Source organism: Notothenia rossii, assembly GCF_949606895.1.
Source record: "Notothenia rossii genome assembly, chromosome: 10".
NCBI lineage: Eukaryota > Metazoa > Chordata > Actinopteri > Perciformes > Nototheniidae > Notothenia > Notothenia rossii.
The window spans coordinates 33887679-33901558 of record NC_136908.1 but is presented as its reverse complement, the minus strand read 5'-3'; positions in this window follow the sequence as shown (position 1 = coordinate 33901558).

Sequence of the window (13880 nt, the reverse complement as noted above, 5' to 3'; positions counted from 1 at the left end):
CTAAGGTGAGACATTCTCCCCTACAGCTAATCTGACCAGTGTACGGGTAGTTATGCAGAAGGCAGCCGAAGACGACTTGATTTTACACCAGATGGAGGTGAAGACAGCCTACCTGCACGCACCCATTGATAGGGACATATATATGGAACAACCTGAAGGTTACGAGAAGAAAGGAGAGAAGCTAGTGTGCAAGCTAGAAAAATCCATTTACGGCCTGAAACAGTCTGGGCGAAATTGGAACGAGATGCTTCATACATGTCTAATTGAAGACCACTTCATACAGAACCTAGTAGACCCCTGTGTTTACACAAAGGAGTCAAAAGAGTCAGGGAAAGTGATAATTGTGATTTGGGTGGATGATTTGAAAATCGCAGCAGATAACACTAGAAACCTAGAGCAGGTGAAAGATATGCTCTCCACCAGATTCAAGATGAAGGACCTGGGCAGGTTAAAACATTTTCTAGGCATGGACTTCGAACAGTCTGCCAGTTGTGTAAAAATATCCCAGAAGAGATATGTGGAAAAGATCCTGAATTGTTTTGACATGCAGGAGTGTAGAACTAGGGAAACACCATGTGATCAAAAGCTAGACTACAATGAGGATGCACAAAAATTGACGGATCTACAAATGTATAGAGAAGCTGTAGGCAGCCTCATTTATTTGACAACATGTACTCGCCCTGACCTATGTTTTGTAGTGAGTAAGTTATCACAGCATTTTGCTGATCCCACAGAAGAGCACTGGATTACAGCAAAACATGTTTTCCGTTATCTTAAAGGTACAGCAGATAAACAGCTTTGTTACAGAAAGAGCAGCGAGGGCTTAGGGCTTCAAGCCTATAGTATATATATATATATATATATATATCTATATCTATATATATATATATATATATATATCTATATATATATATATATATATATATATATATATATATATGTATTTATCTGGAACAACTGCTCGAAGGAATGGATACCTATGTATATAAGAAAACTGTAGTTTATGAAGACAACCAGGGAACCATTACACTTGCCAGAAACCCTGTGTGCCGACAGAGGTGTAAACATGTGGATATCAAATATCACTTCATTAGATCTGTCATCAGAGAAGGAAAGATGACACTGGTTTACTGTCCTACAGATGACATGGTTGCAGACGCTATGACCAAGCCTGTTTCCAAACTGAAATTAAAAATGTTTGCAGGGGTCATGTTCGGTGTGTAAAATATTGCCTACTATGTAATATTGACTGCCATGTTCTTTTGATGTTTTGAATTGTTATTTTTCTTGGAAAAGTTGTACAGTATACACGTCATTCATAAGTGGGAGTGTTAAGTGTAAGTATTAATATGTCTGCATGTAACTGCACTATAACTGTTCCACAGTAAGAGGGCGCTATAGGCGTAAGGAGGCGCAGCTATTGTAGCTGACGTCAGATATCAGATATCAGGGATTGTTCCCTCCCCTTCTATCTCTCTCTCTCTCTAGCTCTCATGGAGAACAGGTCAAGTGGTGCAATGCACATATGAAAATAAACCACGCCAGTTAAGGCTAAAGAATACCTCGTCGTAATGACCAGTTTATTGCTATACATGTGACTCTGTCAACAGTCACTAACAAATGAGAGCATCATATGGCTTGTCATATTAAATCCTTTATCTCTGTGGTACCCAGGAAGGTCTATGATACACCGTGCTGTGAAGTGGTAACGTATTTCAAAGGTTCTGGATTTGTTTACAAATCTAGAAACTAAATACAAAACTAGGATGATATGAAGAACTCATGTCAAAATAATTGTGATAAATGAGACAGAACTGGCCAGGACCTACTGTCTGTGAGATAATTTTATGTTGGTTTGATTCTTCTGATAAAGGTGTGAATATCTAAATAATATACCACCATATGCTATTGTCATTAGTTGTGTCCCTGTTCTTCAAGCTAAGGCATTGCTAAATTAACAACTCTTGGCTTACAGAGTGGTAACATGAGACTGATTTTTATATATGTTATCATTTATTTTAAATATTAACAATGTAATAAAATAAATGGATATATATATATATATTAATGCTGTCAAAATTATCGCGTTAACGGCAGTAATTTTTTTTTTAAATTAATTGCGTTAAAATATTTAACGCATTTAAAGCATGTGCAGAATGGCCCGCCCCATACATCCCAACAGTGGCAACGGGCAACGGGTGACGCTTTTTTCCGGGTTCGGTTCTGGGTAAAACAAAGATGATGCGGGTCGGATCGCGGGTGTTGCATAATAAATACAATGAAATAATAATAATTTAGTTTAATGTTTAAATCCTCAGACCTCTCCCCCGCGGGACCGCGCATAATCCTAACCTCTGCAGCGCATCAATCTGCTTCTGAACGCTCCACATTCGAAATGGCTGACCCCTAGATTCCACCGGGTCCGTCTGCGGCGCGTTACGACTGCGCCGCGGTGCTCACGGCGATCGTGGCGATCGCGGCCACTCTAGTCAATGGGTGCTATTCTACCACACGCGGCGGCAGGGCCGTGGGAAGTAGGGGTGCTGAGGGTGCTGCAGCACCCCCTGGTGGAGGACAGGGGATCTGCACTTCCACAAGATTAAATGCAAATATAATACCAAAAAAAACGAATTTTCATCCTTGATGTAACAACATTCATAATTAAGTAAAGATAACACTCTTTTCACCCCGGTTACATTTTCCATTTGCCCTGTACGATGGGCGCTGTAAGTGATGAAAGTGGGGAATTTTGGCTTATCGGGCGCCCGCAGCTCACAGCCAAAGTGAGAGAGATAGATAGATAGATAGATAGATAGATAGATAGATAGATAGATAGATAGATAGATAGATAGATAGAGAGAGGGGGTGCACCGGTACCGGCGGGGATTGTTGTTAGCTTCTGCTGCGCTAACGGATATAAGAAGCTGTTTCTACAATAATGTGGAGAGAGAGTTCTGTCCTGTCAGACTGAGAGGCTCAGTGAGGTAAAGGACTCTGAGGGTTTAGATAGTTCACTTTAGTCTAAGTTATCTCAGTGGGTCTCAAACGTTTTGATCACAATTTATGTAAGCAAATACTTCAAAGGGACACCTTTATAATTATTAGGATAAATAAAAACAGGTTTGAAATCATTACAATGTATACAATAGGACAGTAAACCAAAAATATTGTTTAAAACTGGAGAGATTTAAAAATATGCATAAATAAATAAATGTTAACTGGTAAAATAAGATATAAATGAACCACAAAAATAGAACAAGTTAGCCTACATTTATTTGTTATTGGCTATGGTAGGTTATTGGTTATGTTCACATACAAACCGATCTTTTTCACATGGGTGTTTAGAGTTGTATCCCCTAGATCAGTCTCTAGTAATTGGGCGCTCAAAGTGCACCAGATTGAAGTATTTTACTTTAAAATGTTAAAAAAAAACTTCCCTGGGGGACACCCCCGGACCCCCTTAGAGGATGTGAAGTCCACCCCCCAATTCAACATGTTAATGCAATACTAAATACATTTGAAGTCTTTTTATATAAGCTGTCCACCATATCAATACGTTTCTCTTTTTGTAGTGTATTGGTCTTTTGTAGAGGTTTTTCATTGCCAGCTAAAATCTTGCCTAGGGCAGCAAATTGGTCAAAACCGGTCCTGGTGTCATCCCCACAGCACCCCCCATTTGAAACATGTTCCCACGGCTATGCGCGGCGCGTTAAGGCTCAGAAGCGTGCCAGAAGCGTCCCAGAAGCGCCTCGGCGCAAGGCTCCTCTAAAATTAGGATGAATCCTATTTTTGACGCGGCGCAGCCGTAACGTAAGGTCGGGCAGGCAGGAAGTGGAACGGTCAGAGCATAACATATTTAAGCAATAGCTCACGACAGGCCTGAAGTGAGCTATTGCTTTTATAAAACGGTTACCAAGTGTGGCAATATGAAAGAAAAATACACACTCTAATTTAAATAGTTTTTATTAGTAAATAATGATGTTCAAAATAAAATAGTCCCTCCGTTGCCTTCTGCACAAAACGTATTGCGAGGTGGTTGCTATGCAACAACACTAACAGCTAGCGAACATATTAGACAGAGAGCGTTGATCGATTATTTGGCTATTCATTTACATTAATGTGTATGTTGCTGTTTATTGTGCACCCACTGAAAAACTGTCCAGCATCAGTAGCATGGCTTACTTGGTCACTTGTATAGGTCGAGGTTGTTCGAGGCTGTTGCTTGGCGTGGCGAGGATATTGCTCCACTTTCTCGAGACTTTCCCCGAGATTGGGCTTCCAGTAGCTCTGGAGAGAGCTTTCGCACCTGTGGCCACTAACGGTTATAATTTCTCTGCTTTGTTTCAAGACCCGCATCAGAAAGCTTTTGAATGGTGGTAATTTTCCAGTTGGTCTACAAACTGCAGGCAGCCCAACGGTATACAATCAGATTGCTTGATTTGACTTGTCTGTTTTATAAATCGGATACTGAGCGTATACCGCGGGTAGAATTGTAAGTTACTCACAACAAGTCAGTATCCCTCCGCGTCTGAGAAAAACAGTATACCGTTGGGCTGAAAAGCTTCATACTGGAACAAGAAAGCAGCGGAGAAGTAACGGGGCAGAAGCCCTCCTTTTTGACGCAGCGGTCCAGACATAGACATCAAACGGCAAAACATATTCAGTGTGCAGTTCCTTTGGCATTAGGGCAGGGATATCTAGATACTTTTGAAAGTTTAACATAATGAATTGTGCTACTTTTAAAACAAGCAACGATGTTTTCAAATCTGTAATCAAAGAGGTCCGCAAAAACACTATCGACCAATGAGATTGCTTGATTTGACTTGTCAGTTTTATAAATATATTTAAATTTCTTCCGTTACGAAACAAACTTACAAAGCATAAAATGGAAACATTTAAGATTAACTTCGACCTCCGGGGGGGGTCTTACTATAGTATGGAGGAGTGGATTGAGCAGTGCCTATCTCCAGAAAAAAAAAAAAACCTAAACTACGACATGCAGAGCTACGTGAAGAGCAGGTAGACCAACTGGAAAAGTAGCACCATTAAAAAACTTTCTGATGCGGGTCTTGAAACAAAGCAGAGAAATTATGACCGTTAGTGGCCACAGGTGCGAAAGCTCTCTCCAGAGCTACTGGAAGCCCAATCTCGGGGACCGGAGAAAGTGGAGCAATATTCTCGCCACGCCAAGCAACAGCTTCGAACAACCTCAACCTATACAAGTGACCACGTAAGCCATGCTACTGATGCTGGACAGTTTTTCAGTGGATGCACAATAAACAGCAACATACACATTAATGTAAATAAACAGCCAAATAATGGATCAACGCTCTCTGTCTAATATGTTCGCTTGCTGTTAGTGTTGTTGCGTAGCAACCACCTCGCACTATGTTTTGTGCAGAAGGCAACGGAGGGACTATTTTATTTTGAACATCATTATTTACAAATAAAAACTATTTAAATTAGAGTGTGTATTTTTCTTTCATATTGCCACACTTGGTAACCTTTTTATAAAAGCAATAGCTCACTTCAGGCCGTGATATATGCTCATTATATCACAGCTAAGGGGCGTGGTTCGGCCCGACGCGAAGCGGCCTGTCGTGAGCTATTGCTTAAATATACACACACACAAACTAATTGTGCAGACCCTATCCCTCCGTATAGTCTTTCAAGTAGGAGGAGAAATGCCAGCGTTCCACTCCGGTTTACAGACACTGTGTAAATTATATATATAGAATAACTATGATGATGAATGCATTTTTTTACCACTAAAATACAGCAACACATCTTTGATTCATGTCGTTTATAACTGGGATATTACAATTATTATTAACTTTGTCTGTACAAAGTAGCCTGTCCAGGAAATATGCCCTAATCAACAAAAACTGCGAGCCGGCAGGCAAGACGCTCCGCTTCTGAAATGCTTCTGAAACGCGCCCGGTTGGGTATGACGCCGGAGGAGGCCGGACCAAAACCGCGGCACTGCCGTAACGCGCCACAGATGGACCCGGTGGAATCTAGGGGTGAGGTGAAGCTCTAGTGGAGAATACAGCATTTTCAATAACACTTCCTCAAGGGCGAAATCCAACGTCTGGGAGGCTTTTGGTGTCATCCTAGATGGAGAAAATAACCAACATCCCACGCTTTTTGAGACAAATGCACGTTTTCGCTGCTCATATATTTGCGGGTTCGGGTCGGGTTGCGGATCTTGTGCCGACGGGTCGGGTCGGGTTGCGGAACTAATTGGCAATGTGCGGGTAGCGGGCGGGTTCGGTATTGCACGTCGCGGGAGCGGGGCGGGAGCGGGTCTTGAAAATCAGACCCGTGCAGGACTCTGGGCTACACCAATACCAAGAAATGGCTTAGCCCACCATGAAAAATGATGTTACAGTAAGCTAAATAAAGTCTGCCAACTCGTGCCGAGAATTGCACAGACAGCAGTTAGTAAGATTGATTTCAGTAGCCACTTGTCTGGAAATACCGAAGACCAGAAACGGTTTTGAAAACTTTTGTCACGTAGTGATCCTTTGATAATGTCTTCTGGCCAATCAGAATCAAGATAACGGCGTGGTGTTGTTGCAGGAATCCCGACGGAGAATACTTTTGCTGTAGTAGGTGCACATGACTGGTACGCAGGTACGCATGCGCGGCAACAATCTGAAATGCGTACCGTCACTTGTGTCACAAAGCGCATTTGCGTACCGACGTACTTGTGAAGCTTTTCCAGAAGGCGGTTAGATCACCGGACGACAGAATCGGTCTCCGTGTGCACAGACAGGGCTGCTGTTGACGTCGGTCTGTACAACGGAATTGTGCCAAAACTACGCCAACCGGCTGCGGAGGGAGACTCCCCCCCTTCACTGGAGAACTGCACTAAAACAGCTGATCACAACGTTCACGCTCTGTGGTCATGAAGTTAAATTAATTTCTCACTTATTCTGACAATGTACTTAACCCCCAAAAAAATAACCCCATGAAAAGAGTTAAGTCACGTTGTAATAACAATAACTCATCTCTCTTGAGTTTTCTTTTTGAGCTTTGCCAAAAGCCAATGTGTCAAGTGTCCTACTTGGGTTGCCGTATGGAGTTGTCCAATATGGCGGACCATCTTGCACATGCGCACTGCAGATCGGGCTGTGGTGGAACTTTGGTGGAGTTAAAATAACAATAGCCTATTTCTCTTTGAAATGTGATGGAGTAAAAGGATAGTAACTGTGATTATTCATGTTAAGTACCCCACAAGTAACTAAAACGTATAATACTTGAAGGAAAGGTGTAAAATGTTTCCATAAATACCAATATCACACACTACAACACAGACTATAACACCCCTTGTTGTTAAATACCAACCATGTGCAATATATTTTTAATTACATTTTTGTAGAGCTTTGACTTTTTCAGCTGAATAAACATTGTAACTCTAGATGGTTTTGTTCAGGCTTGCCAGCTTCACTGTTGAGCTTTATTTTGTGCCCAGCATTCTCCTGTCCTGTGCTCTGAAATCAAAATGTGGATAAGCATAAAACAACACTAAAATAAACACTACAATACAACTTGTTATTTGTTTTTTTAAAACAAAGGTTGTTCATTTGTGTGTGGTATAAATATACAACACAGGCTATATATATATATATATATGTACACATATACAATTATAATTAATACAAATGTTAATTTGATTAGAGCTTTGACACATATATCTTTATTTATATGTATAAGTATGACGACTTCCCGGGGCGATATCATATGGTATGGCGAATGAATCAAACTGGGTCAAAACGTGTTGTGCCCACATGCAAAGGTTGTAAACTCTGGCTTATCCCCACGTGGTATTATATAGTAATAGCAAACAGCAACGTTCAACTGCTTTAATGGTATATTGCAATTGCAATAAGAAGCTACAGGGACGTTAATCTACGTCGGTAATATTAACTTTGTTTAATACAACATTTACGGTACAAGATTTACATCATACAGCCCATGTAGTATAATATTTTACAAATGTGCAATATATCCATTATTACAGCTCCGTGGGCTGGCAGTAAGGCGATATGGGTCCGTTCTTATCGTGCATCCATGAGTAAAGGTAAAACTCATGTAGTACATGTAACACGTCACATGAACGTGCCGGGCGGCGCAGTCCTGTGGGTTAGATGCGCGTTCATAATGCCGAGGAAAATAACTCTCAGAATAACGTTATTAGCACATTTCACAACTTGAGGACCGAATGTTTTTAAAAAGGGCTATACAAACGTTCATACTGGGTAGTTTATTTAGTAAAAATTATCCAACGATTTACAGACCAATCTTTCCCCATGTAAGTCAATGGGAAAGTGTGTTTCCGGGCCCAGCAACCAAACGGAAGTGTCGTACCGCCGTTTGACCACAATTCATATTTTCCTCAGAGTCCGGCGCACTTCCTGGGGGCTTGGGAGGAAGGGGGGTTGGAGCGAAGGGGCGGAGCTATCAGAACAAGGAGGCACATGCTCTGGTCAGTAGGGGTGGGCGATACCACAAAATCTGGATTCGATCCGATACCAAGTATTTCAGGGCCAGTATCGCTGATACCGATATCGATACCGATACTTTTTTAAATGAAAAGCGTCTTATGTACTTTCATATAGGGGGGAGCTGCATGACATGATTTTTGAGCTGAAAGCATCATAAATAGACTAAATCTGAATTCATTTTCATGAATAAAGACAGGACAGTTTTTATAGACAAATACACGTTTCCATCCATCCATCTTCTCCCGCTTATCCTTGGTCGGGTCGTGGAGGTAGCAGTTCCAGCAGAGAACCCCAAACTTTCTTTTCCCAGGCCACATCAACCAGCTCTGACTGGGGGATCCCAAGGCGCTCCCAGGCCAGCGAAGAGATATAATCCCTCCACCTGGTCCTAGGTCTACCCCTTGGTCTCTTCCCAGCTGGACGTGCCTGGAACACCTGCCTAGGGAGGCGACCAGGTGGCATCCTAACTAGGTGCCCGAACCACCTCAACTGGCTCCTTTTGACGCGAAGGAGGAGCGGTTCAACTCCGAGTCCCTCCCGGATGACCGAACTTCTCACCTTATCCCTAAGGGAGACACCAGCCACCCTGCGGAGAAAATCCATCTCGGCCGCTTGTACCCGCGATCTCGTTCTTTTGGTCATGACCCATCCTTCATGACCATAGGTGAAGGTAGGAACAAAAATGGCCCGGTAGACCGAGAGCTTTGTCTTCTGGCTCACCTCCCTTTTCGTCACAACGGTACGGTAAAGCGACTGCAGTACCGCTCCCGCTACTCCGATTCTCCGACCCATCTCACGCTCCATTGTTCCCTCACTCGAGAACAAGACCCCGAGATACTTGAACTCCTTCACTTGGGGTAAGGACTCATTCCCTACTTGAAGTGGACAGTCCATCGGTTTCCTGCTGAGAACCATGGCCTCAGATTTGGAGGTGCTGATCCTCATCCCAGCCGCGTCACACTCGGTTGCAAACCGATCCAGTGAGCGCTGAAGGTCGCAGACCGATGAAGCCATCAGAACCACATCATCTGCAAAAAGCAGTGGTGCAATCCTTAGTCCACCGAACTGCAAAACCCCTCCCCCACGACTACGCCTCGAAATCCGATCCATGTATATTACAAACAGGATTGGTGACAAAGCGCAGCCTTGGCGGTGGCCAACCCTCACCGGAAATGGGTCCGACTTACTGCCGAGGACCCGGACACAGCTCTCGCTTTGGGAGTACAGAGATTGGATGGCCCTGAGTAGAGACCCCCTCACCCCATACTCCCGCAGCACCTCCCACAGTAACTCCCTGGGAACCCGCTCATACGCCTTTTCCAAGTCTACAAAACACATGTAGACTGGATAAGCGTACTCCCAGGCCCCCTCCAGGATCCTTGCGAGAGTAAAAAGCTGATCCGTCGTTCCACGACCAGGACGGAATCCGCATTGTTCCTCCTCAATCTGAGGTTCGACAATCGGCCTGACCCTCCTTTCGAGTACCTTAGAGTAAACTTTCCAAGGGAGGCTGAGTAGTGTGATGCCTCTGTAATTGGCACACCCTCTGATCCCCCTTTTTAAAAAGGGGAACCACCACCCCGGTCTGCCACTCCTTCGGTACTGTTTCCGACTTCCACGCAACGTTGATGAGACGTGTCAACCATGACAGTCCCTCAACATCCAGAGTCTTCAGCATTTCTGGGCGGATCTCATCCACCCCCGGGGCTTTGCCACTGTGAAGTTGTTTGACGACCTCAGTGACCTCCCCCCGGGAGATTGGTGTCGATCCCCCGTCATAATCCAGCTCTGCCTCTAACATAGAGGGCGTAGTTGTCGGGTTCAGGAGTTCCTCAAAGTGTTCCTTCCAACGTCCTAACACTCCATCAGTTGAGGTCAACAATGTCCCATGCTGCTTCCCCCTCCTGAGGTGTCGGACAGTTTTCCAGAACAACTTTGGTGCTGCCCGAACGTCCTTTTCCATGTCTTCTCCGAACTTCTACCACACCCACTGCTTTGCCTCGGCCATGGCTGAGGCTGCTGCCCTTCGGGCCTGTCGGTACCTTGCGACTGCCTCGGGAGTCAACCGGAATAACAAATCCCTGAAGGCCTCCTTCTTCAGTCGGACGGCTTCCCTAACCACCGGTGTCCACCAGGAGGTTCGAGATTTACCACCCCTTGAGTCACCTAGGACCTTGAGACCACATCTCCCCGCCGCGGCTTCGGCAATAGAGGCTTTGAACACCGACCACTCTGGTTCAATGTCCCCAACGTCCACAGGAATGCCTGAAAAGCTCCGCCGGAGGTGTGATTTGAAGGCCTCCTGAACTTGGGCCTCCTCCAGACGTTACCAGTTCACCCGAACTACACGTTTGGGCTTACCAGGTCTATCCAGAGGCTTCCCCCGCCACTCGACCCAACTCACCACCAGATGGTGATCAGTTGACAACTCCGCCCCTCTCTTTACCCGAGTGTCCAAAACAAACGGCCTCAGGTCAGATGATACGATAACGAAATCGATGATGGACCTTCTGCCTAGGGTGCTCTGGTAGCACGTACACTTATGAGCATCCTTATGTTCTAACATGGTGTTTGTTATGGCCAATCCATGACTAGCACAGAAGTCCAGTAACAAACCACCACTCCGGTTCAGATCAGGGGGGCCGTTCCTCCCAATCACTCCCCTCCAAGTGTCTCCATCATTGCCCACATGTGCGTTGAAGTCTCCCAGCAAGATTAAAGAGTCCCCTTCAGGAGCCCCATACAGGACTCTTTCCAGGGTCTCCAAGAAGACCATATACTCTGAACTGCTGTTGGGTGCATAAGCACACACAACAGTCAGAGCTTTTACCCCATAACCAGCAGGCGTAGGGAGGCGACCTTCTCGTCCACTGGGGTAAACTCCAACAACGAAGCACCCAACCGGGGACTTGTGAGTATCCCCACACCCGCCCTGCGCCTCACACCTTGAGCAACTCCGGAGAAGAATAGAGTCCAACCCCTATCCAGAACTAAGGTTCCAGAGCCGACCCAGTGCGTAGAGGTGAGCCCAACGAGATCCAACTGGTAACGCTCCACCTCCCGCACAAGCTCCGACTCCTTCCCCCCCAGAGAGGTGACTTCCCCAAAGTCAGCTTCTGTCGCCCGGGACTGGTCCGTCGAGACCCTCTGCCTTCACTGCCACCCTTCTGGCAGCGCACCCGACCCCATCGCTGTTTCCCGTAGGTGGTGGGCCCGCGGGACGGAGAAGCGGAGGTGTTGCCCACGTTGCCTTTTCGGGCTGTGCTCGGCCGGGTTCCGTGATAAGCCCGGCCACCAGACGCTCGCCGACGAGTCCTCCTTCTGGGCCTGGCTCTAGAAGGGGACTCCGGGCTTCCTCCGGGCCGGGTATCCTCACTTTGTGTGTCGTCTTTCATGAGGTCTTGTGAACCAATCTTAGTCTGGCCCCTTGCCTGAGACCAATTTGCCATGGGAGACCCTACCAGGAACACAAGGTTCCAGACAACACAGCCCCCAGGTTCATCAGGGCACACAAACCTCTCAACCAAGGTAAGGTGCTGGTTCTTAGAGATATTTTGAAACGTAACGTAATATCGTTAGTATCGATATTTTGGGATCGATCCGCCCACCCCTGCTGGTCAGTCACACAGCCGGTCATGTCGAACCGGATGACTGTGGGGCCCCGTATGTTGCCCCTTTCACACCAACGCGGTTACAGGGCCGGTTTGGAGCTTACAAGTTACAAGTAGCCTAGCCCTAGTCAATAGCCTATCCTCCTGGGACCCAAGGACAAAAAGTGTCTTCCAATTTCCTTTTTTTTGTGATTTCCTATTTAGGGTTAAAAAAACATCTTGCAATTTAGACTATTTTTATTTTATTTTGTTTTTAAATGTTACAGTATGTCCACTGTAGGACGTCGGAACCATATTAGTTTGAAAAGACAGTCACAATTAACAGATAGACTATGTAACATATTATGGTTATAGAGTGATATTAATACAATCAGAGTTGGGTGTAACGCGTTACTGTAATAATATTACTTTTGTCGGTAACGGAGTAGTGTAACGCCTTTTATAATTCAGTAATCACACTACAGTTACTAACATTGCCCGACACGCGTTACTTCGTTACTTTTATAAAATCAGTCATAATCACACTGACAGACAAGAGGGGTTTCCGCCGCAGGTTTATATGTACGTAATCTGCGCGACTTGCGCGTCCACATCTCCGTGCAGTGCTGCATAAACATGGCTGAGTCAGCGATAACTTTCGAGTGGCGGAGGTATGCCCATTATTTTGAGTTCGTCCGAAGAATAGACAGGAATGTGACGGTGAGGTGCAAACTGTGTCCAGGCCAGAAGCTGTTATCCACTGCTGTAAACACCACGTCAAACCTCAACAAAGACCTGTAAAGAACACATGCTAAGGTGAAGCTAATAGCTAAGGACCCCCGAACCCAGAGTGAGGATGTCGTGAGTGCGCCCGCCGCCGACTCCGAGGCAGCAACAATTAGAATTTGGAGGACCGGTAAGTTAACGGTCCTAAGGTGCTGTAGGTGCGCTGCAGTCTGTGTGGTCTGCCTGTAGGGAGGGGCGGGACGGCCTTGTGAGTAAAGTAACGAATAAAGTAACCAATTACTTTATGTAGAGAGTAACGAAGTAGTGTAATACATTACTTTTTTTTTTTAAAGTAGCCTAATATGAAATATGTAGTATATTACTTTTTTTTGGTAAATATATGAATACAATAATACATTCACCTTTATTTAAAACATAAATAAGTAATTGATCTGAAAATTGCTGTTTATTTGGTCAACTACTTGGTTTTTGGTGAATCTTTCCAGATCTTCAAAGACTTTGTAGTCAATGTAGTGGGAAAAGTACCTCATTGACTCCAGTCGGCACGGGCTGTAGTGTCATCTTGACTAGTTTTATGGATGTGGTCTCCATTGTATGGGATTAGTTTTGTATCATAAAGATAAAGCAACACTTTCTCAGAATAAAGCAAAACTATGAGTTTAAAAGAAAAAATAACTGAGTAAAGCAAAATAAAATAAATATCAAAAATAAAACTATAAATTGCAAACAAATCATTTGTGTAATCATGTAAACTATAAGTCTTTTTTCTTTGTTTTAACATAGGTTTTTGTTTGCAGTTCTTGTTTCTTCTTTCTCAATGATCAGACTTTTGCTCTCTCTGCAGCTTTTCTCGTTTGCGCTCCCTCATTTTTTGTTTGAGATTTTGACACAAACGTCCCAGGTGGGCGGGACTTTCAGGGGTGCGTCCACATTGGCTACTCAGTTTTTGAGTGACAGCCCACTACACCACAGATCATACAGTGCAACTGGTGCAGCAAACTCCGAAGTCCACTCAGCCACGTTAAGGCCCAGA